This window comes from Rhinopithecus bieti, unplaced genomic scaffold (assembly GCF_001698545.2).
Source record: "Rhinopithecus bieti isolate Rb0 unplaced genomic scaffold, ASM169854v2 scaffold_10612, whole genome shotgun sequence".
Classification (NCBI taxonomy): domain Eukaryota; kingdom Metazoa; phylum Chordata; class Mammalia; order Primates; family Cercopithecidae; genus Rhinopithecus; species Rhinopithecus bieti.
This window is the reverse complement of record NW_016806990.1, coordinates 2,735,097-2,759,368: the sequence shown is the minus strand read 5'-3', so window position 1 is coordinate 2,759,368 and position 24,272 is coordinate 2,735,097. Positions and strand designations below refer to the sequence as shown.

The following is a 24,272-nucleotide window of genomic DNA, read 5'->3' as shown; positions in this document are numbered from 1 at the left end:
ATATATATATATATATATATACACACACACACACATATATAGCAAAACGTCTTCCAATTTTGTTGTTTTATTAAGAAATGTTTTTGCTTTTAGTTCCTTTGGTTTTCATACGTGTAATATATATTACATATATTTTTGAGACAGGATCTCAGCATGTTGCTCAGGTTGGTCTGAAACTCCTGGGCTCAGACAATTCTCCCACCTTGACCTCCCAAACTTCAGGGATTACAGGTATGAGCCACTGTGCCCAGCCTGATTTTCATATACATTTTAACAGAAGTATTTAAAGCTCTAAGTTTCCCTCTAAGCCTGCTTTAGCTGTATTTGACAAATTTTAATATGTTGTACTTCATTATTCATTTTCAAAATATCTTCAAACGTCTTTCTGATTTTTTCCTTGACCTTTGGATTACTTAGAAAAGAGTTGATTAATTTCCAAATATTTAAGGTTTTATAGATTTTAGGGTTTTATAGATTTTATTGTTTTCTATTTTGATGTAATTTTATTATAATTAGAGAACATCCTCTTTGTGATTTCAATCCTTTTAAATTTATTGAAATTTTTACTGCACAGCTAATGTTCATATTTTATTGGTGAACATACCATTGACAGCTGAAAATATGTAATCTGCATTTGTTGGTTAAGACATTCTATAAACATCAATCAGGTCAAGGTGGTTGATAGCCCTGTTCTGATATTCTGTTTGTTTTAGTTCCTTTTGTGTTACTGTAAGGGAATACCTGAGACTGGGTAATTTATTGTTTTTATAGAAAGGTTTATTTAGTTCATAGTTCTGCAAGCTGAGAAGTTCATGGTCATGGTCCCGGCTTCTGGCGAGGGCTTTTGTGCTGAATCACAATGTAGCAGATGGGGGGTGGACACATTCAAATAAGAGAAAATCTGAGGGGTGTCCTGGCTTTATAACAACTTCCGGTCTTGAGGAAACCAATCCATTCCCACAAGAACTAACCCAGTCTCCCAAGAGCAAGAACCCACTACCTCGAAAGCAATACCACGCAATTTGTGAGGTACCTGCCCCCATAATCCAAACACCTCCCACCAAGTTCCACTTCCCAAAATCATCACATTAGGGATTACATTTCCACATGAATTTTGGAGGGGACAAATATTCAAACCACAGCAATGACTTTATTGATTTCTTTGTCTAGTTGTTCTACGAATTGCTAAGAGAGGCATGTTGCAGTCTCACGTTTTCATGGAATTGACTATTTCTCCCTTTAATTCTATCAATTTTTGACTAGCATATTTTGAAACCCATTATTAAACTTAAACACATTTGAGATTGTTATCACTTCCTAGAAAACAAACTCCTTTATCATTACAAAATATCTTTATCTCTGGTAATGCTCTTTGTCTTGAAGTCTGTTTTATCTGATATGAATTCCACTGCACTCTATTTATCATTACTATTTGCACCGTACATCTTATTCTATCCATTTCCTTTTGATCTGTCTATAGCTTTATAATTAGAGCACTTTTGTATACAGTACATAGTTAAGTATTGCTTATTATCCAGTTTGATCATCTATGCAGTTTAATTGGAGTGTTTAGTTCATTAATATTTAGTGCACTGTTGCTATGATTGGAATTAGGCCTATCATTTCATTATGTATTCACCATCTGTCCTTTTAAGTTCTTGCTCCCTAGTTCCTCTATTCTTGCCTTATTTTAGATTCTTTGAATTTTTTTTAAAATGTTTAAAATTTTTTTAAAATTTATTTATCTGTCAGCTTTTTAGCTTTACTGCTTTGCATATTATTCATTGGACACTATGGGGATTACAATACACACTATAAAATTTTCAGTCTTTTTACAATCAACATTCTATCTCTTCCCATATTCTATGATACAGTTGGTATATGTATTACATCTGTAGACAATATATGCCCCCACAAGAATTTTGTGTAATCAGTGCTTTAAACAGATCTATGTAGTGTAAAAGTAAGAAAAAACTTATTTTATATTTACCCAGGTATTTACCATCTCTAATTTTTTTTTCCTGAAAACATAAATTTACATCCAGTATTACTTTCTTTCAGTCAGAAGAACTTCATTAGCAATTTTAGTGCATGTCTGCTATTGAAAACTTCTCTTGATTGTGTTTTATTTGAAAATGCTTTTTGTTTGCCTTCATTTTAAAGGATATTTTCAGCGAGTATAGAATTCGGAGTTGAAAGCTTGTGTTTTTCTTTCAGCAGTTTAAAGAAGTTATTCCATTTCCTTCTGGTCCCCAGAGTTCCTGATAAGAAATCAGTGATTATTCAGAATGTTGTCCCATTGTATGTAGAATGTCATTTTTCTCTAGCTGGTTTAGATATTTTCTTTTTCTATTGAGCCTACTTCCAGTACTTTTCTGCCAATTTTCTTCTGGGACTCAAATTACTCATATATTTGATACTTTGATATTTTCCATGGTTTCACGTGGGTTTTTAAAATTCATTTCTGTTTAAATTATTATCTCTTTGGCCTACAGCTTGGATAATTTCAAGGTCACTAACTCTTCTATTGTATACAGCGTGCTGTCAGACACATACAGTAATTTTTAGATTTCAGATATTGTATTTTTTACTTATATAATTTCCATTTATTTCCGTTTTTTATGGTTTATAATTCTCTGGTGAGATTTCCAATATTTTCATTTATTTTAAGTATATTTTCCCCTACCCTTGAGCATAATTGGGATAGCTGCTTTAAAATCCTTGTCTGTTAATATGTGGACTTCTGTCCTATGGTTCTCTAAGCCAGTAGGTTGATGGGTTTTTATCCATGTTTTGACACCTCACAGGACAGCAACTGGGACTTGTCCTCAAGCTAAAAGCCTTAAGAATGTGAGACTCATTCAGTCCTCTTCCTTGGTTTAGCTTTTAGTGCTCCTTTAGTATGTGCCTGCTTTTATTTGCTCCCCGATGCCTTCAAGTAGTTGTTTTTTTAATATTTTGTCTGAAGGATATTTTTTATTATTTGTGAAAGTACTGAGTTTATAGAAGCTAATCCATCATTACCAATTAATCACTTTTGACCATATTTTTTGTGATTTTCTAAAATCGGGGCTATCATGCAACTTATATAATGGAATTTCTGTGATTATCAAAAACTTTCAAATTTGAGTAATGTATATGAATAAAATAATTTCATCGTTATTTGTTTGAAACTGCCCCTTTACCTATAGACATTATGCCAACCACTAGGGTCTATTAGAAGTTTACAGAAGAAACCTGGTGAAAACCACCTATGTGTATAACAGATATACTTGCCTTTTTTTTCCTTTTTTCTTTTTTCTCACTACCTATCTGTATCATCGATATACTTGCTTTTTTTTTTCTCACTACGTTACATTTTTTATTTTATCCCTTTTTAATTCTTCAGTCTCAGTTCATTCTCATTTTAAATGGACAGGTATCCCATCCTTTATTCTCCAGAAAACAAAATCCTAGGTGTTAAATTTGAGGCACTTTATACTGACAGTTACCTCTCCACTGCCTCTACTGAAATACACAGCAAATATTATCAACTTCTACTTCTCTCTTCAAAATAATACTTGCGTTTCTCTTCATTCCCAAAGCAAGACTCACAGATTCTGAACATGTAGTATGTGCTCAATAAATACTCAGGTGAATGAAAGAATCTCATCCATCGGTATGCCTCTGTACATTTTTCTTGAGCCACTACTTCATCCAGAAATTCCTTTGCTAAGAGACAAAATAGTCTTAATTGCATACTCTGCACGGTCTTGGCTCTATATCTCAAATTATGTTTAACATTTCTCCTAATAGATATTTAATTCTAAATACGATTGATAATAAACTAGAAACAAAAAGACTCAAAGCTTCTTTAGCAGACATTTCTTTTCCTCCCTCTATCCTCTCCCAGCTCATGGTTCATTTAATGTCAGCCAAGGAGGCTTATCTATGGATGATAGAAGGTCTATCCAGTTCCCCGAGCAAGTAGGCAGATAAACTGATGATAGAAGTGATCCTTAAGTAGTTCAGAGATGAAAGTTCTCTGAGACCTGATTCAACTTGGAATTACTTGTGCTGAGTTTTAAACCCCTCATCTGGAAGAGTCCATTCCATTATATAGTGTGGAAAGCGATTACTTTCCAGAAAGCTGTTCTTTGGTGTCAGTTACTGAATTCTCTGCAGCCGGTGGAAGTTTCTTTGTTCTCATCTGACTATGAGGCACCCCACCCTGACAAATGGCCTCTAATAGTCAGGACCAACCATCCAGGCTTCTGTCTCTCAATTATTTGCACTCTGGGTCCCCTGCTTTGATGCATACATTTACTTTTTTACACAGTTCATTTTCCTTTAGCTATTATCTCATTTCAATTAATACTGAATGGTTTCAGATTATCCTCTTCTATGCCGTAATGTTGAATTACAGATAGATAGATAGATAGATAGATAGATAGATAGATAGATAGATAGATGTTTATGTATTTAACTAAAGTAATATTTTGTGCTTGCCCACCTTCATACACACAAGTCTGTGCTCATATACAATATTTCTACAGCACTTTGAATAGGAAATTGAATTGATACAAAGGCTTGTGAGATGTAAATCTTATTCATAGTAAAAGGACTCCTGCATCTGAAGACTGTCCTATAAACCATCTCTACAACATGCATTAAATTCATGTTTCTCTGTTCAGACTCTGACCCAGGTTCTCTAATGTCACGCAGCGTCTTTGCCTCTAGATGCTCCAAATGCCCATCTATACTTCTCACCTCTCCTACACTCCAGAGGTTTAAATTCAGATTTCTTTACACCATAATTTTTAAGTGTTTTAAGATCCTTTCAAAAACTTTCTCTACAGTCTCTTTCTTCCTCAAAGAGTATATATGTGACCAAACCAACCTCCAAACTCAGCTTTGTTTGGAGGAAAGATTAAGACTTTTTCATTTGTGTGTTTTGTCCCTATTGATCCACAAAATTCTCTTAATTTTTCTTTTGTTTTGTGGTGTTGTTGTTGTCCTTCATATGTATCGAAACAGTCACAAAATAACCAGTCAACTCAGGCAATTTTAAGAACAATCACTTCAGCAATGTGTAGTAATGACAGATAAAACAGAACAGGTCAATTAGATGTTCCCTACTTAGCCAATTATTTGTAGATATAAACATAACTCTCTATTCACATGTGAAGTCTTTGTTCATTTGCATTAAGGCTGCATGGCCATATCTGTTCAAATTTGCAGAGTGTCATATTTTATTATGATGATCATTGTAAAATAGATTGCTAATATCTTCCCCCACCCAAAATCTGTCAGAGATATTTTAGGTATCACTGCACCACTAACTCAAGCTGTTCATATAGAATGAAGGTAATCAGAATTGAGAGAAAAAAATAGGAAAGAAAATAAAAACCATTTCTCAAAAGTGCAGGAGCACATGAAAACTCGTCTAGCTAATCATCAGGAGTGTAAAATTTTTATTTCTCAGTTAATAAGCACCACCTGTGTTTATAAGAAGTCTCTGATGACTTGTTGTTTTGTCTCTCACCAAGAATATAAAATGTTCTCAGATGGATTTCATAGAGTATATGCAGATTATTAATACACTTTCAAATCCCACCATATGACTGATGTAGCCTTCATTATCTTCTTTCCACTCTCTACTACATACTTTCTTCTTTAATTTTTTTATTGAAATGATATAGTATAAAAAATCATTGACTACATATAAATCAATTGTCTGTGACATGTTACAGGGAAAAAGAAAACATCAAGATTGCCAATAACAGGCACTCAGTCTCATAAAACTTGTAATCAACTTCCAAGCCAAGGCGTAAACTGTAATATATTGCCACAAACCTATAACAATAATAAACTATTTGAATTGCACCTTCACATTCTCCATCGTTAATAACAAATAAGCCTGAAAAAATTTTGACAGTCATTCATCTTAATGGGTGTCTGCTTGTTTATCAGATTGTGTCATCTGGCATTACAAAATACAGCCTTATCCTTGAAAGGGTATGTAGAGAGAAAGTGTCTAAGCTTTGGATACTAACTACAGGCAATAAGGACTCCATTTGTTGGAAAATTTTAAGAGTAACGTATTCTCTATCTCAGCTCAAACAAAGATTATACCAAGCCTTTCCTTAGTCCTAAGTGAAAATAAAAAAGCATATCCTCCATCTGATTAATTTTTATTATTAGGACTCCTCCAGACATCTATTGCTGCAGAAAAGCCACTTCAAAATGGTGACTTGAAACAATAACAATCATTTAGTTTGCTTATAAATCTGTTAGCTAGCTGGGCTCCACTTGGCAGTTTTCATCTGAGGTCTCTCATACAGTGGCAATCAGCCTGTGGCTGGGTCTGAGGGCTGAGGTCGTCTTAAGAACTTTTCATTCATGTTCAGTGCCTGGGCTGGGAGGATTCAAACAGCTGGGTGCTAGAACAGCTGGAGTTCCCTGGGCGGCTCTCTCTGCCTGTCATCTCTCCATGTGGTCTCTGCATGTGCTGGCCTCAGGGTAGCCAGACTTCTCACATGGTGACTGAAAGCTCAGAGCAATTGTCCCGAGAGGGAGCAGGTGGAAACAGAATCATCTTTTAGGACCTAACATCCCAAATCACACTTTGGCCATGCCCTACTAGCCAAGACTGTCACACAAGCCCAGGTTCAAGGGGAAGAAATATACATGCCACCTCTCGAGGAGGAATCAATGAGGTTCTTAGATAACGGGGGAAACAGTGTGGTCAATTATTTTTGCAAAATACACTCTGCCACCTAGACTTCTGTGGCACACTTACACACTCCAATGCACACACACTCACACACAACAAACAGAATTCTTGCTTGATAACGTAGCGAAATACCATGAGGCTAATAGTGCAAAGTTTCCTGAAATGCTTCCAAAAGCTCTCACAGTTGTGCTGTAGTTACTTTGTAAACGACCATGTTAGACAAATAAAATCGAGTTCGTAAAAAGATGTCTTAGTGCCTTTAGTACACCAAGAGGCAGAAAGAATCTCAGAAGCCTGGTTGCTCAAAATAGGGCTTATGGACCAGCAGCATCGCGTCATTTGGGCGCTGGTTAGGAACGCGGATGCTCAGGCCCCACAAGGACCTGCTGAGTTAGCATCACCCCCAGGTGATCTGCATGCACATCAAGCATTGTCTTAGAGGACTGTGTAGTATGGAGTGTTCACTAAACAAATGTGTCTGTGGAGTCCTACCCTGGGCACTTCCTGGGATTACTGGGAATCCAGTTTGGGATCCCTGTGATGTGAGTGTTCATAGGGACCTGCAGCCACCCGCACACCATGCCCGACTCTCTAAATCTTCTGCCAAGAAAAGATGGCTCAGATCTCACGCCTGAGAGGAGTGAAAAAAAGGCTCCTGGCACCTAACCACCTGGCTGTCTAAACTCTTCTCGCCCTCCCCACAGCCCACCGGGGCATGGGAAGGTGGGCTTTTTTCATAGCTTCCTTTCCTATTTCATTGGAATTTCCCCTACACCATCATCTAATTTATACTTCATTCTTCACTGCACCCTGGTGCCCAGGGCTAGTCGCATAGGAGGGAGTCCATCAGAATCTGTGCAATGAAAGAATAAGTGGGCTGGATGCAGTGGCTCACACCAGTAATCCCAACACTTTGGGAGGCCAAGGCAGGAAGATTGCTTGAGGCTAGAAGTTCAAGACCAGCCTGGGCAACATAGCAAGAATCCATCTTTACAATTTCTTTTTTAAACCAGCCATATATGGTAGTGCATGCCTGTAGTCCCAGCTACTCAGGAGGCTGAGGCAGGAGGATTGCTTGAGCCCAGGAGATCAAGGATCTAGTGAGCCATGATCACACCACTGCACTCCAGCCTGGATGAAAAAGTGAGCCCCTGTCTCTAAAAAAGTGGGGGTGAGTGTGGTGGCTCATGCCTGTAATCCCACTGCTTCGGGAGGTTGAGGCAAGAGGATCGCTTGAGACCAGGAGTTCGAGACCAGCCTGTGCAGCATGGCAAGACCCCATATGTACAGAAATTGTTTTTAAAACATTAGCCAGACATGGTGGCACATGCCTGTAATCCTAGCTACTTGGGAAGCTGAGGCAGAAGGATCACTTGAGCCCAGGAGGTAGAGGTTGCAGTGAGCTATGATCACACTACTGTACTTCAGCCTGGGAGACAGAGCAAGACCCTGTCTCACCAAAAAAAAAAAAAAAAAAAAAAAAAAAAAAAAAGGAATAAGTGAATGAATGTTAGCGGATGGGAAACAGAGGAAGAAACCAATTCATAGCTATGGGAACATGGGTCAGGAAGAGCAGCCACTACATGTTTCCTTTTCCTTTTCAAGTGTACCTGTGCTCTCCCTTGTCTTACTCAGATGTGCCTCCCCTAAGTCAGTTGCTCAGCAGAGGACCCAGAAAAGAATGACAGTAAGTTTTATTTAGAAGCCTCACTGAAAACTATAGACTGAAGCCTACAGCTCGGGGGCAGTTCTGTCAGAGTGCTCCAACACAGTATTGCAACTAACTCACAGTTTATATTCAGTTAGTGAAGATTCAGTATGTGCAAATCACATGAAAATTTGGGTGTAAGAGTACATCTGGTTATAGATTACTGAAGTACATTTGGTTATAGATTGTGGACGCATAATCACTAACCCTGTCAGATGTTATCTTATGTGTAGGAAAAGGCAAGGCTAGGTCATTTATCTTTTAAGGAATGTAATGACTCAGGCAAGAGACGTGGGGAGGCTGTGTGCTCTATTCTGTTTTGTCTTCAAGGCATTCTTCCAGAGAGCTGCATTTCATCAGAGTTGCGGGTTCAAGCCGAAATGAGCAAACATGGCTGCTTATGTTGGTTACTTCGTCTCATAATAGTCAAGTCTGTGTATATACTGGCAGGCTTTCCCCAATTTCTGTATTCCTCCTCCTTTATTTTCTCCTCCTCCTTGTGTAAGCATATAGCACTCAAGGTTGTTTTGTTTATTGTGAAGAAACGGGGAAGAGGAGGAGGGAAAAGGATGTCAGGGGTCTGAGGGATTTGGGGGTGATCAAGGAAGATATGACCGTAAGAAACAGCAACACAAAACCAGCTCAGTGCTTGGACAGGGTTGCAAGGGGGAAAAAGTCCCTCATAGCAGAAGTCTGTTCAGATGCTAAAAAGCAGAGGCCACTGCTCAGAATAGGGGAGCATAGGCAACTCTCCACGAGAAGAGCAGAGGAGAGGGGCTCACATGTCTAGTGATGTGGCACAACAGCACAGCGAGGAGCCTCTGGGTCAGGGAGCTCAGAGGGCTCATTGGGAAGAATAGCAGCTTGGGATTTTATCATGGGAAGGCCACATCTTACCAATGGATGATAGCTGTTGGGTGAGGTTATGCAGGTATGCAAAGCAGGCAGTTTCTAAATGGCTTTAAAATGTGCTTTTTGAGCTATTTTAAAAATAATTGATGCGCACGAATTTGCATTGGGCACTAGCGAGCACTTGAGCTAATGGGTCTCAGCCCACAGTCAAAAAATTAACAACTGTGGGGCCAGTTCGCAGAGGCTGTCAATGCATGGCTCACATATATGAGAGAGGAGGAGGGTGTCAAACATTCCCCAGCATCCCACCGCGAGGTGGAGAAAGCAGGGAAGAGGTTGAAGTGGCTAAGAGGTTTTTCTTGGATGCTAGGATTAGCTAATTACACATCAAGTAACCCAGCATGGCCCACCCTGTACTATCCTGTAGTGGCAATTCAAGAATCACTGGAATCGATCAAACCATGGAAAATACAAATTGCTCTCATTTACGGATTCTTTGGGGATGGAAGTACCGTACTAAATGCTGTCAAAATACCTAGGCTTGTCAAGAAGATGTCATGATTTTACATTTGTTTGATGCTTTACCATAAAATCGAAAATGTCAACCACAATCCTTCTTGCTTAAGAAAATGCTGTGTATATGGAAAAGGAGTGTTTGATTATGATGACACTATTGACTGGATTTTGGTTATGCATTTTTTTCAATAAGAAATAATTTACATGGAGTTTGTGTTTCTTTTTTTTTCTCTCTCTTTTTTTTTTTTTTTTTTTACAGAAGGCAGTATCATTAGTTGGGCACTCAGACTGCATAACCCTTCTTACAACAGGCTCAGTCACAAGGAACCATGTAGATTGGAAAAAGAAACACATTACTGCACACCCATGAAAGGGGTCTTTGTAAAAGCACAGGGGGCAGGGAGGTACATCTAGATCAGTCAGCCTCCAACACAGGGTGAGATATTATCAAACCAGATTTCACTCAAGCTAACAGCTCTTAGCTCTCGAGTTCAACTGTTTTCTAATACATCACATTTTCCATTAAAAGGCAAACTATTGGTGGCATTTTTGGTGGGGGAGATTATAGAAAATAATTTCAGAATGTTCATGTCCCCTTCTATGGGACAGAGGGAAAGGCCTTTCATATCCAGGTAGCAATTCTAGAAAAATGAAGCCTCTCATGTTGGAAGAAAAATAAACCAATTTTAATACTCAAGAATACAATGGCTGTTTCCGTTTTCAACCTGGTGGTTTATTTACACTTGCGGGACCATTACAGATCTCCTGCGAGGCAGATGAAGTGGATTTCATTTCTGCTGTTACGATCCATAATAGCTGCACCACAAGAAACAGCAATTCCCCTTCTACATCAAGTTATGCTAAGTGAGGACCTAACATAAGTGACTTCACACGAACATGGGAATTATATAAATGAGTTGTTTAGGTAAAAACCACTGCTAAGTTAAGCTACCTATTTTTTCGCTCATGAGGGTTGAATACAGTGACAAACTCATTTGTGGATGTTGGGCAATTTGATCCAAGGTGACCTGTTACTGCCTCTGCTCAGAAATACCTATTTGTTACAGACTAATTCTCCTTTTACCAAACTCATGACTTTGAGAACAATAATCCTACCTAGTAGCTTGCAAAATCCATTAGGCTTGGACAAGGTACCTTTTTTTTTTTTTTTTTTTTTGAGAAAGTCTTATTTGGAAAGATCAGTGTAGGGATTCAAAGCCTACTGGTTAAAACCATTCCTCTGTTCCTGGACAGGTCCTCACTCACTAAGCCATCCAAGGTGCAACTTCGCCATCCCTTGCCCATGATCCATTCCAATGTCCTACAGATGTACAAATCTGTAGCATTTCTTTGAGGTAAGACCTCAAATCCCTCAGGCCAAAGCCTTTCCACACAGTTGACTTTGCAAAGAAGCTGATTTATATCAAGAGTGGAAAACATTTTCTTACTTAAATTCTCACAAGATAAATAATTAGGTCTCTAAATAAAGGCTTGAAGCATTTCTGATTTTACACAAAGACATACATCAGCACAAGAAAACATGTTAGCACATTCAAAAATAACACCATCATTTAATATCTATATTAAACCTTCTCTTAAAAGCAAGAAACAAGTAGGAGATTGAGTCGGAGTTGTTGCACTGCGTCAGCCTCTTCTCAGCCTGTGTCCTAAATTCTCACCTATCATTCTAGCCCTCCTCTAAGCGCAAACATCCAAGCATGTGAAAGTTTTGTGTGCAGGTGTGTTTCCTATACCTGCCTCAGTGTGAAGCCACCCTGTTTCTGGCCCTGAGGAGAAGTTCTCTTTCCTTGTAGCAAGATAATGTTTTAAAAAGCTGACTTTTAAACCTCTTACTGAATTTTTTAATGGATTAAATTCATCATGTCACCAGCTGCTGTGCAGCTAATAGAGCCATAAAACACTGTATTAAAGGATTACCCATGCAAAATTTCCTCTGGTGCTAATGTGAATTTTAATACTTTTAACATTTAGTTGAGATGGGAATGTCCAAGAACAGCTTGTTCAATAGGTTGTTCTATAAAATTAAGTTCGTCGTCTCATCAGAAATGCCAGGACTCCATTAAGTTAAAATTTCACAGAGAGGCTACGATGATTCACTGTGCAGCATTTGTGAGGAGAGAGACAACATCTGCTTCTACATTAATGCTACTTAAAAAAAAAAAAAAAAAAAAAAGGAAGAAAGAAGGGAGGAGAAAAGCAAAATAGTCATGAATCCCGTAAGTTCATGGAGACTGGGCTGAACAGAAGAAAACGCTAACTTCAGATTTGTGGAAGGTCAATTTATAAAAACTGAAAACAATGCTAATAATTGGGAACACCTGAATTTATAGCCTCTTACGAGTCACTTGTCAGAAGGTCAAAAAGTCTTAAAGACACACAAAGTGGCAATTATACAAAATCACATGGATATCAAACTTGGCATAACAAGAAATGTGATTATCTATATCTAGGCGACAGGAGAAACAACAGAGGGAAAAATGTAGCTGATAGGGAGTGAAAAGAATCACAGGGAAGGATGGTGGAAATTATATAGTTCAAGTTCTTCATTCTACAGGGGATAATGCTGAGACCTGAGAAGTTGTAGCTTGCCCAAAGGTTACACAGCTAGTCACATGCAGATTGGAGAATAGATCGCAGGTTTGCCGACACCCAGCCTGAGAGACCATGTGTCTCCCTTACGTATCTATAAATACATACATATCGATTTTATTTATGTGAAATGACTTACATATTAAGCAACAATAAAGAAGCAAGGAGTAGACTATGATAAGATCAGGAACCTCTGGTGATATGTTGATAAATAAGCGAACAAAGCTGTATGTACTGTGTATCGTTTCCAAAATAGTTCTAAATCAGACCACCTTCAGAATACTGAACTTGAAATTTTATATTCTTTGTTTCATCTCCTTCCCCTTTTTTCCTGAGTGACCCTTCAAATCCTGATTGCAACTCTCACCTGTGCTTCTGACACATTCCAGCATTTCATTACTTGCTAAAGAAATTGCATCTTTAGTGAGGCTACTAAAAACAATGCAATTTTTCTTGAATGTTGTTTGATAATTAGGCTAAATGTAATCATCGACGGAGGCTGCAAATTCTCATCACAATTAAAGTGGACATTAGAGTGTGTACCATGCCCTATTTGAAAATACAACCCAAGGATAATTGGTTTTCATGGAAATTCTCCAAAGCCAATGTTCTTCACCCCGGCTGAATTTTGTCCACAGCTCCATATTTTGTACTCTGTATGTATTGCTGTTCTGAGAGCCTGTCATTTCTTATCAGAATGAGAAAGGCTAAAGAGATAATATTTCAATAACATACTGGCCTGATCATAAAATAACTCAATGGAAATGTGTAACTGCCTCAGGCAGCTCGGCAGGGTACTCAGCAGTCAGATGATTTCTATTCTGGGTTTTTTTTTTTATATGGTTACATTTTCTGTTATATCAGACATCCCCTCAAGTCTTAGTTATGCTTTTATTCAAAAGGGAGAACCACAGTATAAAGACCTACAAAACTTATTATGATATATTACTCTAAAGAAATAAAAGTCGCTGCCACAGTGGCATATTGATAAGGACAGGCCCGCCTCTTTCACTGACCTTTCTCCATCATCTCCCCCACCCGGGGTTGAGGCTGAGCTTCTCAGTTGCTAGGCAACAGGGGTCACAGTTTTCAGGTCTTAAACGCACAACCTAGTCAAAAAGAAGATGTGATCTTCAGAGAGAAGGCAGATACTCGGCAGCAGTGAGAATTTCAATACGTATGGAGGTTTTTGATTTTTTTTTTTTTATCATGCTAAAGGCTGAAATATGGAGAAACTTTGACTTGTCAAAAGATTGTAGGAACAGGTTTTTAAGTTCTGGTGATTAGAATCTATTACTGAAACAATATGAAAAAATACAGTCAAGCTTCTTTTTGATAAAGGCACTGACATACGGCTTAGGATTTTAGCTGCCAGGAGAATGATGATCAAGACTTGTCAAAACAGATCTTGGGAGATGAATTTGGGGCTGATTTGGAGATGAGGGCTTTTGGTTTGGATTTTGTTGTTGTTTTGTTTTAACATTCCTTCTCAAACATTCCTGCATTCTGCCATGTTTAAGAGCAGTGCTGCAGGCAACACAGCCGCTCCTGAAGGTCAGTGCAAGAAAGCTCATTCCCCACCCCTTTTCCTAGCACCAAGTCAGCACTCCCTTTAAACTTTAATAAAGGGCAGGAGAAAGAACTTATTCCTCAACCGGAGAGGAACATGGCACCTCTATGTAATTGCATTTGACAATATATTCTGTAGGTATGGATTTAACTTCAATTAATATTACTCTAATAACACTTCAATCATGACAACTTTTTAAACACAGAATTTGGTAGATTTTTAACAAGTGTAAGAGTCAGTAAGAGGGCTTTTGAATTTCCCAATTCATGGTCTACTTGAATATTTTGTCCTAGAAAAGAGCGGCAATTTTATTTCACCTTATTTTAATACCCACTCACTTTGTAAATAATAGTAATATCTTGGGGAAGATAAATAATTATTAACTCCAAAAGTTTTAATTTGCTTAATGTGATGTTTTGAGAGAGAGAAGAATAGAAAGTGTGTGTGAGCGTGTGTGTGTGTGCGTGTGTGTGTGTGTGCGTGTGTGTGTGTGTGCGTGTGTGTGTGTGTGTGCGTGTGTGTGTGTGTTGGGAGAAGATAGCTAATTATAAACTCCAGATGAATAATTTGAAATCTGGACTTTAGAAAGCCAGATATAAGGGTTTCCCGGTTTCTTTCACTCTGGGCCATATCTAAGTTCCTATAGCTCCCACCTGATTTGAGCCCTGGCCGCAAGATAGACATCCCAGCTCATATAAATAGCAATGAGATAGCCAGGGGGCAAGTTATGTGCCTGGAGACTGTGGCTGTCAGATAACTCTAATGATTTCCTTGGCCCTTCAGGGTGAAAAATTTACTTCATACTTTTTTTGTCTAATATTTGCCATTTTCCTTTCCCTGAAGATAACTGTCATTTTTAGATATGTCTGCTGCCTTTTCCAAGTTGTCAGCATCAAAAGAACATAAAACGAGGCAGTTGGAAAAGATGTAGACCCTGTTTCACTGAGTGAGAAGCACAGAGACGCTTGAAAAGGCAGAATTGGGCCAGGTGAGGTGGCTCACGTCTGTAATCCCAGCACTTTGGGAGGCGGGTGGATCACCTGAGGTCAGGAGTTCAAGACCAGCCTGGCCAACATCGTGAAACCCTGTCTCTACTAAAAATACAAAAATTAGCCAGGTGTGCTGGCATATGCTGGTAATCCCAGCTACTCTGGAGGCTGAGGCATGAGAATTGCTTGAACCTGGGAGGCAGAGGTTGCAGTGAGCCAAGACTGCGCCACAGCACTCCAGCAAACTGGAACAGGAGCAAAACTCCATCTCAAAAAAATAAAAAATAAAAAGGCAGAATGGGTGAGATGCTTCTCAGCTATTGCTAAGCATCCTCCTCAGATCTGTTCTGCACCAGGTCCTTGCTGACTTACAGATCCTGCTTTTTGTTCACTCTTAGCCATGGCTTCCAAAACTCACAGGCCACAGAGGGCAGGAAGGCGAAAAATGACTTTCTTTCAGAGTGGCCTCCTACAATCATAAGGACAATCTTGGATGGTGTTTCTAGGCCTGTGTGGACAGTGGACTGGAACCGGTCCAGAAACTGGCTGGCTGGTCTACAAGGAGGCAAGTACAGAGTCAGGAGTAAGAATTTTTTTATTATTATTATTATTCTTTTTTTCAGGCAGTCTCACTCTGTCGCCCAGGCTGCAGTGCAGGGGTGCAATCTCGGCTCACTTCAACCTCCACCTCCTGGGTTCAAACAGTTCTGCCTCAGCCACCCGAGTGGCTGGGATTATAGGCGCACACCACCACACCAGGCTAATTTTTGTATTTTTATTAGAGACAGGGTTTCACTATTTTGGCCAGGCTGGTCTCAAACTCCTGACCTCAAATGATCCACCAGCCTCAGCCTCCCAAAGTGCTGGGATTACAGGCTTGAGCCACCGCACCTGACCAAGAATAAGAATTTAGAAACTTTCACCACCATTGGATAGAGTCACTATATGCCTGTTGAATCTAATAACAAAAAAAAGATCCTGTGTATTGTATGTCTTTTTCTATGAAACTCTTCTAGTAATTTTTATAATATATTATATTTTATCAAAGTATGGGCCCACAATGGATTGGACCTTTTTTTATTTTTAAGTTTTTTTAAATGCTGGCCCTGGAAAAGGACTGTCTTGAGCTGAGGTTATTGTGTTCAACCTGCAACGGTCCTGGTGAAACTACGATGAACCAGATCTCTACACAGAAAAGTCTTTACAGTAGAGAGGCAGGAGCCCGTTGAGGGTTCCAGGGGGACTCTTCTGCCCGAAATCTGTTTGCCCTAAAGGCCACGATGCTTGCAATTGTTTTCTTTGAGCTAAGCATTTCTTCTCTGAGTTTATTTATTTATTTATTTTTATTTTTATTTATTTATTTTTTTTTTTTTGAGACAGAGTCTCGCTCTGTCACCCAGGCTGGAGTGCAGTGGCATAATCTCGGCTCACTGCAACCTCCAGCTCCTGGGCTCAAGCGATTCTCCTGCCTCAGCCTCCCAAGTTCTTGAAAGGCAAATCAATGTAGATACATTGATACCTGTGTGGGTTCACCGTTACACTGATTTTCACTGAGTGTAGAAGGCAGACGTTGACCACTGTTGCAAGAGGAAAAAAAGCAAATAATAATAATAACAAATAAAATAATTTGGGTTAAGTGTAGCATTTTGTGGAGAATCCAAGAATCCTCGTTCTGACAGGGGTCCTTGTGCCTCCATACAGCTTTTGCCTCTCTATCTATCTCTGCTGCTTTCCACGAGGCTGCATCTCCCCACTGTCCCCCGGGGGAGTGGTCCTGACTTCTCCAGAATCTTTCTTACCCTGCTCCAGCCGAGAAAGAACCAGAAGTTCCTTCAGAGGACAACTGGAGTTTGCCCCTCGTCGAACTTTGTTCTTAGATCCATTCTCCACATTCCCCCTGCTCTGTCTGTACCTCAGGGATGGTGGTTTCCAGAATGCTTGTCCTCTTGGCTTCCACTTAGATTTGTTCAATGGGAGGTGCTCACAGAAGACTGGAGCACAAGACAAACGGGGAACCAAAGATTCTCTCCTTCTCACTGTACTTTGATGGACACCTCCAGCAGTAGCTGCATCTGTCTAGGATTCCAGCTTCTACCAAGCAGTCTTCATTGTGGTTCTAGAACCATCCAATGGAACCAGCTTCTGAGATCTGGTAACGCCATCTTTCCCTGTGTCTCTTCAGCCCTTCCTCACATTGCTAATCTCTGAGCGCCCCCATGATCCTGTCTGTCTCTTAAGTTCTTCTAATACCTATGTTATCAATACACTAAATTAAATTCTCTGTTTGAAATGCCCAAGTTGATAGTTATTCTCTTGACTCGATATATGTATTTGATATTCTTATGGGTAAGAGACCTATTTGTATGGGCAACTATGTAACTAATATCTAGGCATATAGCTTGGGCAAAGAGATTTCTCACAGAGAGTAGAGTATGTGCATGTTAATCATGACTACAAGTTTCTCACTGGACTGGAAGCTCCTTGGGCATCAGAATCCTGCCTTGTTTATCCTTGTATCCCCAACACGTAATTGGTGCGCACTGGAAGTTATTTGAAATTTTGACTTTTAAAAGCAGAAAAGGAAGGTTTTACTTGAATACTTTTAAATAAAGAAAAATATGTGTTCATTCTGTACTGTGCAGAAGTCAGACTACAGTCCTTCATTTAATCTTTTTAAACCACAGAAATCCCTGGACACTCTGGGTTTTAGACCAATCATTAGCCTAGCATTTTGGTGATATAATGAGCCCAAAGGAACATAATTTTCCAATTAAAAAAAAAAAAACTCAATCAGATTTGCCTTCAAAAAGGAAGGAATTGTTTCAGTAGAATTCCTTGCTGAAACCCAGATTCAGCTAGTCAGTTTCTACCTGGGCAAAGTGTACTTACTTGTAAGAGGTAAATTATCACATCGTAAAACTGTCTGGTGGGGTTCTAACTGTTTGAGGTGTTAAATACCTATGTCACCTTCAAAGAAAACTACTTTTGACATTTACTTCTTAGAAGAAAGACAGGAGCTAAGGTAGACAGGACTGGCCTCAGGCAAAATTGGGAAGTCTGGTAGATTGTTCAGTTACTTGCCTCCCTTCTTAACCCCACTCATCCCCTTTCACCTCCCTCTCTTGCGCGCACGCTCTCTCTCTCTCTCTCTCTCTGCTGCTGCTGCTGCTGGTGCTGCTGTGTCTCTCCTCACCTCCCTTAGAGTCTTCTACACTGAACTCCAAGTAACCGATAATAGCTTAGAAATGGCCCTGACTGGAATACGTACATTTATACAGTAAACAATTAGATCGGCGTTTCTCATATCTTAGCAACCGTTAGAATCACCTGGAAGACTATTAACATACAGGTTGCTAGGCACCACCCTAGATCCCCTTTAGGTAGTCTGGGTGAGGCACCAGGATTTGCATTTTTTAACAAATTCCCACATGATGCTACTGCCGCTGTGTGGGGGCCACCCTTGAGAACCACTGAATTTGTGGTGATACCTACCAGGTTGGCTGAGGCAGGTTCAAGTCCTTCTGAATATGGGGCTGCCTGTTTTCACATTTCCCGAACAAGGACAAGCATCAGAATTTAGAATAAACCAACAAATAACCAAACTTTTTTTGTTGTTTTTGTTTTTGTTTGAGACGGAGTCTCACTTTGTCGCCCAGGCTGGGGTGCAGTGGCTCGATTTCGGCTCACTGCAACCTCCACCTCCTGGGTTCAAGCAATTCTCCTGTCTCAGCCTCCTAAGTAGCTGGGATTACAGGTGCTTGCTACCACGCCTGGCTAATTTTTGTATTTATAGTAGAGACGGGGTTTCACCATGTTGGTCAGGCTGGTCTCAAACTCCTAACCTCAGGTGATCCACCTGCCTCGGCCTCCCAAAGTGCTGGGATTACAGGTGTGAGCCACCGCACCCAGACCGAAACATTTTTTAAAAATACAAATTCTCCTGGCTGTACCTCCAAGATTCTAATTTGGTAGGCCCATGGTGGCACCTAGAAATATTTTTTAAAGCACCTTATTTGATGCTGAGGCTCGGGCCTTTGGGAACTCTCTGTTGAGAGGACAGTGTGCAGGGAAAGACCACTACATTAGGCAACCCAGAGTTCCGCCCCAGCCCCATTGCTTACCACCAGTGGAACTCTAGATAAATTACTGAAACTCCATAAGCCTCCATGTGTAAACTCACAAAATGGAATCTTCAGTAGCCTTAAAACTGCCTCATTTTGTCAGTCTCCTGCCCTGCCTATCGAGAGGGCAACCTCTTACTCCGGATTCTGTAGGGGAGAGAAAAGGAAAGACTGCCTGTCAATGACATTTTAAATTTGGGACTGTCAGCAAAATTTCAGGGTAGGGGGACAGACCTTCCTAATCTTTTTCAGTTGCAAAATAAACATTTTGCTCATCAATTGCTTCTTTGCAAAGTGGTGGCTGCTTGGATAATTAGCATAACCCATCTCATTGTAGATTCCTTAAGTAGAGTAGCGGAATGTTTGCAGGTGACTTAACAACAGGCCCTGCTCCTGTTATTTTCCCCCCAACTCCAAGCTATATGTTTTAATCGGGGAAAAATCCACCATCCAAAAAAACTTAGCAAAAGGAATTAGGGTCATCCTTCTAACTTGTCAGATTGATTAATGAATTTCGCAGTTGGCCGGCCCCGGTGGCTCAAGCCTGAAATCCCAGCACTTTGGGAGGCCAAGACGGGTGGATCACGAGGTCAGGAGATCGAGACCATCCTGGCTAAGACGGTGAAACCCCGTCTCTACTAAAAAATACAAAAAACTAGCCTGGCGAGCTGGCGGGCACCTGTAGTCCCAGCTACTTGGGAGGCTGAGGCAGGAGAATGGGGTAAACCCGGGAGGCGGAGCTTGCAGTGAGCTGAGATCCGGCCACTGCACTCCAGCCCGGGCGACAGAGCGAGACTCTGTCTCAAAAAATAAATAAATAAATAAACAAACAAATAAATTTCACAGTCCCCTCTTGCCACAAGAAAATGACATGACTTAGCAGTTTCCTTAATTTGTTCAATAAATAGTTTTCGGAGGTGCTACACACTAGGGCTGTATAGGTGAAGACTAACTCCTCAAAGGGCCCATGCCAGTGAGTGTAATGGTCATTTAAGCAAATCCCTCAAATTAAATGTTGTGGGTTCCTGAATAGAAGCATGTCGAGGGTACAGTGTCTCCTTAAGGAGCAAGTATGCTATAGCCTATGGAACACTAGGCTAAGTGTGTTTCAAAAAATCACTGGCAGGTCGGGTGCAGTGGCTCAGGCCTGTGATCCCAGCACTTTGGGAGGCCAAGGTGGCTGGGTTGTTTGAGCCCAGGAGTTTGAGACAGACTGGGCAACATGGCAAAACCCCATCTCTACAAAAAATGAGCCGAACATCATGGCGTGCACCTGTGGTCCCAGGTACTCAGGAGGCTGAGGTAGGAAAATTGCTTGGACCTGGAAGGTTGAGGCTGCAGTGAGCGGTGATTGCACCACTGCATTCTAGCCTGGGCAACAGAGTGAGACTTTGTCTCAAAAAAGAAAAAAAAATCACTGGCAGCTCTCTAAAGGATAGAGGGAATGATTCGTGCCTAGATACAAGAAGACCAGTGAAGAGAGGGGTTTCTGACCTTCAGCATGCATAAAAATCACTTGCAAAGCTTGATTTTAAAATGCACATTCCTGGGAGCCACCCCAGATTCAGAGCCTGAAAAAGAATCCAAAAATGTGCATTTCCATGAAGTGCCAGGTGACACTGATGCTGGTGTCCTTGAGCCACACTTTGCCCAAGCAGGAATTGGGAGCACTTTGAGATGGCACAGGCAAGTGTGTCGAGGTGGCTTGCCATCTGGTGATGAGGGCCTGGAAGACAAGGGTGCTTGTTGGAAAATGGATCACTCACAGTACATTCACTTGGACAAACACTGAAGCTCCCTGTGCTAGGGGCAACACCAAGATTGGAAGCAAGAGGACTCTAGAAATGTTATTTCTAGAGAACTACTAAATATTACTAGAGAAATGTGGGCTTTACACTCGCAGAACTGAGTTCAAATTTCAGCATTGCCACTTACCAACTGGGTGATTTTAAGCAAGTGACTCAGTCTCTCAGACAATTTCATCATCTATGATATGAGCAAAATAATGCCAAACTCCAGAGATTTTTAAATATTAAAGGAGATGACATACATATAAGAGAATCTGATACTGAAGCCAACATTCAGTGGGCCCATAAATGGTGAGTAGTAAGTGCATGGCCCCTGCTCTCTCACCTCACAGAGCCTAAAGGTTAAGGCTATTTTAAAACGTTAATTTTATACAAGGATGATTTGAAGAAATTTTATATTCATGGTTAAAATAATGTTCAATGGAAGAAGGTTTTTTTTTTTTTTGAGACAGGGTCTTGCTCTGTCACCCAGGCTGGAGTGCAATGGTGCAATCTCAGCTCACTGCAACCTCCACCTCCCAGGTTCAGGCAATTCTCCTGTCTCGGCCTCCCAAGTAGCTGGGATTACAGGCGCATGCCACCATGCCTGGCTAATTTTTGTATTTTTAGTAGAGGCGGGATTTCACCATGTTGGCCAGGCCGGGCTTGAACTTCTTCTGACCTCAGGTGATCCGCTGGCCTCGGCCTCCCAAAGTGTTGGGATTACAGGCGTGAGCCACCGTGCCCAGCCAGGAATAAGAGATTGTTAACAGTCACCACCTTATAAGGATATTTGAAGTTTAAATGAAATAATGCATCTAAAGACCCCAACATGTGATTTTCTTTTCTTTGAGACAAGGTCTTGCTCTGTCACCCGGGTAGGAGTGTGCAGTGCTGTGATCAGCGCTCCCTGCAACCTCAAACACTTGGACTCACGTGATGCACCTGCCACAGCTTCCCAAGTAGCTAGTACTGCAGCCACACGCCACCATGCCTGGCTATTTTTTTTTAACAGAGTCAAGGATCTAACTATGTTGCCCAGGCTGGCCTCGAACTCATGGCCTCAAGCAATCCTCCTGCCTCAGCCTCCCAAAATGCTGGGATACCAGGCATGAGCCACTGGGCCCAGCCTGTATTTATTATTTCATAGAAACTCAGCAAATGTTGACTTATTTCTCCCTTCCTCCTGCTAATTCTAATTGAGGAGATTTCTAGGAAAGTCTCATGAAGTAGATGTGGTTTGAGCAGAACTCCAATTCTCCTAAGCCAGGGCTTGTTTCAGTGGGTTTTCCCCAGTGTTTTGAAGGGATAATATTCTATCAGATTTCCAGAGCACCCCAACAACACTTCCCAGTGCTCCTAGACCCTGTTATGTTCAGCAGCACACAGATTGCAAGGCATTGTTATTGTCTTGCCACCGAATTGTACCCTACCATCGAATCGCTCCTGTCTCTGTGTGATGAAAGGCAAGGAGAAAACCTGCTGAAGTGTAACATTTAGGATCAGAAACTTGAAAGTGCTTTTTAAAATTCTATCAGAAAGATCCTGAAAGCCACTTTGGTCAAACTCACTGTGCATGTAAAGGGCTTTTGAACTTTTACCTCTTGGTGATGTTTTGATCCGCAACGCACATGATCTCATTAAAAACATATTATTTAGCTTAAACTTGGAACATTTACCATCTTTTCCAGTAGCCTGGGGCTTGGGGCAGAACAATGCAGTTCATGGCAACATGACATAAAGTATCTGCCAGGATATTGCTGCAAAGGTATGCCGGGGAGGAGGGGATCCTCTGCTCAGACACTTTAGAGAGCTTTGCAAGGTGAGGTCAGCACTCGCCTGCCAATGAAGTGAATCCTCATTACTCAGGAATGCTCAGCCTGGGCTGGCTGACGCTCAAAGCAATCAATCTTAGTGGAAGAACCAGAGACACCTGGTTTTCAGATGAGAATCACTTTCCCAGGTCCAGGTAAATAAATGGTCTTGTTTTTCAACTCCCATATCATCTTTGGAGCAAAAGTACAACTTAAATCGCAAGACTACTGATTTGTGGCTTAGCTTTCCTTAGTGAACTGAAGGTGGTTGAGGTCTAACAAGGTAAAGAAAGCTATTGCGAATGTGAATACAATGTGTAATGAATAATGACTCCTCTTATTTTAAATTGTATTTGATAGCTTACCGTGCAAGATGATTCAAATACCCCTATGTGGTGGGTGGAAAATAAATAGAAAACAAAACTGTCCAAGTCAAACAGGTAACAATTCCAATTAAGAAACACTTTAAATCAAGGAAAAATAGATCACCAGGTAATTGTTTGTTTCCAGGGGTGATATATTTCCCAGTTAATGTCAATTTCTCTGTACATAAGTCAGTCCCTTTCTACCTCAACAATGGGCTTAACTGGGGGAAAATACATATCATGATGCAGCCCAAAATCAAAAACCGACTAGGACCTGATAAAACAAAATGCCCAGAGGTTGGAGGTTCAGAGTAATTTGTGGGTCGGTAAAGTGAAAGACACTGACTTTTATCTTTCTTCCCTTTCATCCTACTGACTTGTCACCTCATGTGGCTTCAGACATCATGTCCCAGTTAGAGGAAGGAAATCACAGGGAAGGGCAGTCTCAGCTCACTGCAGCCTCGACCTCATGGGCTCAAGCAATCCTCCTACCTCTGCCTTCTGAATAGCTGGGACTAGAGGCATGTGCCACCACACCTGGCTAATTTTTGTATCCTTTTGCAGAGATGGGGTCTCACATGTTGCCCAGGCTGGTCTCGAACTACTGAGCTCAAGCAATTCACCCACCTCGACCTCCAAAAGTGTTGGGATTTCAGGAGTGAGCCACCATGGCTGGTCAGCTTTTTCATCAGGTTATTTTCACTTATTTCCCTTCAGTTCTTGACATTCCCATTTCCACTATCCCAACTGCTGGCTGGCTCCTCTAGAAACATTTTTAAGGAATACCTACCTGGTCTCTTTTTAAAAAAAACAAAACAGAAGCAAAAAACATGGTCTGGCTTTGTCTCCCAGTGTCCCCTATGCTGGAGTGCAGGGGTGTGACCTCAGCTTACTACAACCTCAACCTCCCAGGCTCAAGCTATTCACCCACCTTGGCCTCCCAAAGTGCTTATAGGTATGAGCCAGCATTCCTAGACTGGTCTCATTTTTAAGAACCATTGGTGATATTACCAACTCCTGGTTTTTCACAAACAGATGGGCAAAAATATTTCTGTGTCTAAGAAGTAATGTGAAGAAGAGATACAAAAGTCAGCCGGGCGTGGTGGCTCACACCTGTAATCCCAGCACTTTGAGAGGCTGAGGCAGGCGGATTACCTGAGGTCAGGAGTTTGAAACCAACCTGGCCAACATGGTGAAACCCTGTCTCTAATAAAAACACAAAAAT

At 40.7% G+C, this 24,272-nt stretch overlaps 1 long non-coding RNA gene across 2 annotated transcripts in view; it reads right to left on the bottom strand.

The window, feature by feature from the left end:
* Positions 1 to 17,133, bottom strand: part of LOC108534348 (uncharacterized) — a 33,296-nt gene extending 16,163 nt beyond the window's left edge. For both annotated transcript variants that reach the window (XR_001886949.1, XR_001886950.1), the window contains exons 1-2: positions 16,760 to 17,133; positions 13,418 to 13,510 (exon numbers count right to left, since the gene is read on the bottom strand). This is a non-coding gene — a long non-coding RNA (uncharacterized LOC108534348). The remainder of the gene's footprint in view (positions 1 to 13,417; positions 13,511 to 16,759) is intronic.
* Between the last annotated feature and the right edge of the window lie 7,139 nt (positions 17,134 to 24,272).